Source organism: Octopus bimaculoides, chromosome 19 (assembly GCF_001194135.2).
Source record: "Octopus bimaculoides isolate UCB-OBI-ISO-001 chromosome 19, ASM119413v2, whole genome shotgun sequence".
Lineage (NCBI taxonomy): Eukaryota > Metazoa > Mollusca > Cephalopoda > Octopoda > Octopodidae > Octopus > Octopus bimaculoides.
The window spans coordinates 28,104,423-28,108,406 of record NC_068999.1 but is presented as its reverse complement, the minus strand read 5'-3'; the positions used below and the strand labels follow the sequence as shown (position 1 = coordinate 28,108,406).

General features: G+C 36.4%; 1 long non-coding RNA gene across 6 annotated transcripts in view; it reads left to right on the top strand.

Annotated features, from left to right (window-relative positions):
• The window catches only part of LOC128250078 (uncharacterized), a 75,054-nt gene that overhangs the window by 4,219 nt on the left and 66,851 nt on the right, over window positions 1–3,984 (top strand). The gene's annotated exons all lie outside the window — the stretch shown is intronic.

The window sequence follows — 3,984 nt, the reverse complement described above, 5'->3', positions numbered from 1 at the left end:
GTAAGTAGACGTTCTTCTTAATTCGAGACCCCTTCCCACCAGCAACAAGTATTCTTCAAATAGCTGTATTGGATTGAATCACTATTAAAATTGTATAATTAAATGAACTGATATCTCGATAATTTGAAATATCTGTGCGAGAAAAAAAAAAAAAAAAGAAAGAAAAAGAAACACCTGCAAATTTGGAAGGTGTGGGTATTTTGAAAATTGAATTTTCTCTGGTGCCAGCTTATTAACGTTTAATGATATGAAATTATTTAGTTTTATTTTGGAGTTATATGTTTATAATAATTTTATTAATAAATTTTCGTCTCCTTTTTACATTGAAACCATACTTTTCGTAACAGACTTCCAAAAATTTATAACATTCATGATCTAAATTTGAATAATGTGTAGGTGTTACAGTTTCAAATGACGTTTATTCGTAATGTATTCAGTTCGGTATTTACTTTCTTTCTGTTCAATATAAGCCTTTATTTACCGAATATCAGACTGAGTTGTAATTTATTTCCTTCTCTCCCCCTTCCCTCCAACGAGTTTTGTCACATTTCTCGTGCTCCATTTTAATACGATTCGCCGGACCGATTGTCAAAATAATTATAGTAAGCAAGTTCGTACACACTCAATTGGAACTAGTCACATTGTATATGTGTAATGAAGTGAAATATATTTTGCTGAAACATGTTACATATTTTAGATTTTTGCAGTTTCTGTTGTCGACATTGGCATTTCACTTTCGAAAATCCAAATGACATTTACCAAAGTCCATAATACTAAAATTGCACCTTCTGAGAAATTGCAGTTCAGTGAACATATGACAAGTTTATTTTTTAAATAGCTAATATAATATTTTTTATAATCACTTACACTTTAGTTTCGCCCAGTGACTCCAACATCACATTTGTTTGCTGAAAAAAATTGTAAAATTCTCATTTATGAACTTTTTTCTTCTAATAAATGAAACGTTAAGTGTAATTATACTGTGCTATTGTATTTTTGTTTATCGTTTTGCTCCGCGCACGTACATACTTTTTGTTATTTCTTTTGTAATTTTGTTTCTTTTCTCATGTTTTTACACTCTTGTAAACTTTATGAAATGTGACTCGAAATCCGTGCTGAAAATTATACATTCTCATCTAAATTTGACTCAAAACGGAAGTTGAAAGATGAACCTTAAACCTAATGAATTGTCAATCATCCTTTCGTACAATACGGAGGTAATCTTGATGACAAATACTGATATAAAATTAATTCATCTACCTAAATATTTTAATGCCGACTAATTTTGTTTGCATGTAATACAATCAGTGTGCGATAAATATTTGACGTCAGGAGAGGTTTCTTAAAGTGAATCAAAAGCAACTTGTAGTTTAAAAGCTCTTTTTACTTTTTGAAATCGTAAATGAAAAAAAATAAAGTCAACTTTTAGTCAGGAGGGAAGGCTGTACCTATCACCTCCGAGACTAGTAGGAGGGCCTAAATGCTTGTGGCAGAATAGGAAGTCTGCTAGCCATTAGGTAATTCAATGCATCTGACAAATCACCACATTCTTCTATGACAAAGTTGTACAACTTTGTCATAGAAGAATGTTGTAGTTTGCTTAATGCATTGAATAATTATGTAGAAAATCTGTCTGATATAGAAGACAGTAGCAATATCGATAAAAGTTATTAAAATATTTACCTTAGAAATATTTAATTAGTCCTGATATTTTGGCTTGAGAAAACCGTTACTAAAATAGGATATAAATTACATGCCCATTATGTTTGCCTGACTTGTGTGTGATCTTTGAATTACGTGTGTGACTATGGAATGTGTTATATGAGTTATCATTGCCAGGATGAGGTACATGTGTGCCTGGAGAAATTGAATTGAGTCTTTTGGTACTTGGTGACAGTAGGGTGTAGTTATTTACAATAGCTGCTGGCACTCATTCAATTTTATCCAGTTGTTAATTGCTGGCTTTTTTTTGTTCAGAATGGTTTCTTTTATCTGCAGTTTATTGATACTACTGTCTGTGGCTTCCGTGGTATGTTGCTGCATTTTACAGGATTTACACATCACTAACAAAAACATCATTGTTATATTATGATCATTGCTCAGAACCATTAAATCCTGATATCGTCTTATATCATTAGCGTGCACTCATAACGCTGAAATATTACTGTAATTATTTTTGTCAAGCTCAAACCCTCTTTAATTAAACCATTAATAAGTAATGATAAATAAATCATAAATATAATCAAATTCTAACGTAAATGCTTTAGTTATTAACTACCATGATACCCATAAATTAAAGGAAGAAAATATTAATCATAATTCACTCAAAAAACACCCCAAAATAAACACGTTATAAACTGGAAGTTATTTCTAAATTAGGATTAAACTTTCTTGCTCTTAGTTCCAGTTTTTCAGCTTCAAACAACACTGTCTGAATTTAGGTTATGTGCATTTCAGGATTCAGTGACATTTGTGTTTAGACAAAAGAAACAGGCTTGGAAGAACGGAGGTAGCAGGGAATTGTATCAGACTGCCAGAAGGGAAGCTAGGAGACAGGTTGATTTAGCCAGAGGGGAAGCAGAAAAAATTTGCCAATGTTCTGCACCACGAGGACCAAAGACTTGAAGCATTTCGTGTTGCAAGACAGTGTGTGAGAGAGAATCGTGATGTCGTATGAAAGAAATGTGTCCGCTTGGATGATGGTTCACTTGCACTAAACGAGGCTGCAAAGAGAAAGGTTTGGAGAAGCCACTATGAAAGGCTGCTTAATAAAGAGAATGAATAGGAGGAAGAAAGTCTTCCGCATGTCGACCCAACAGAGGGACCAGCTATCCTAATTGACAGTACCTTGGTAGATAAAGCGATCAAGAGTATGAAGACAGGGAAAGCTCCCGGCCCATCAGGAATCACTGCGGAGATGCTTAAAATATCTGGCAGTGTCGGCTATAGCCTAGTCACCCGTATAGTTAACCAGGTGATACATGAAGGAGTCATACCCAATGACTGGTGTAGCAGCACCATAGTCAACTGCTACAAAGGTAAAGGTGAACACTTTAGACACAAACAATTACAGAGGTATCAAGTTGTTGGACCAGGTAATGAAGGTCACCGAGAGGGTTATAGCCCAACAAATTAGGGAGAGAGTTAGTTTAGATGAGATGCAGTTTGGGTTTGTTCCAGGGAAAAGCACCACTGATGCTATATTTCTGGTAAGACAGCTGCAGGAGAAATACCTAGCCAAAGATAAACCTCTGTACCTGGCTTTCGTTGACATGGAGAAAGCCTTTGACAGGGTCCCCCGCTCCCTTATCTGGTGGTCAATGAGGAAACTAGGGATAGATGAGTGGTTAGTGAGAGCTGTGCAAGCCATGTACAGGGATGCTGTCAGTAAGGTGAGGGTTGGCAACGAGTACACTGAAGAATTCTGGGTAGAGGTAGGGGTCCACCAAAGTTCAGTCTTCAGCCCCCTCCTATTTATCATAGTCCTCCAGGCAATAACAGAGGAATTCAAGACGGGATGCCCCTGGGAGCTCCTCTATACTGATGATCTTGCCCTAATTGCTGAGTCACTATCAAAAGTAGAGGAGAAGTTTCAGGTGTGAAAGCAAGAACTAAAATTGAAGGGTCTTAGAGTCAACCTAGCTAAAACCAAAATCCTAATAAGTAGGAAGGTAGACAAAACACAAACCCCTTCAGGTAGATGGCCCTGCTCGATCTGTAGAAAAGGCATAGGTAGAAACTCCATAAGATGTACTCAGTGTAAGCTATGGACACATAAGAGGTGCAGCAATATCAAAGGAAGGCTAACTAGCAAGATAGTTTTTGTATGTGGCAGGTGCTCAGGAGCAATAAACACTGAAAATGTGCAGAAAACAACCTTTGCCACACTCCAGGGGGAAAAGCTAGAAGTAGTTGATAGCTTCCACTACCTAGGTGACCAAGTTAGTAGCGGGGGAGGGTGCACTGAAAGTGTAGCTGCTAGAA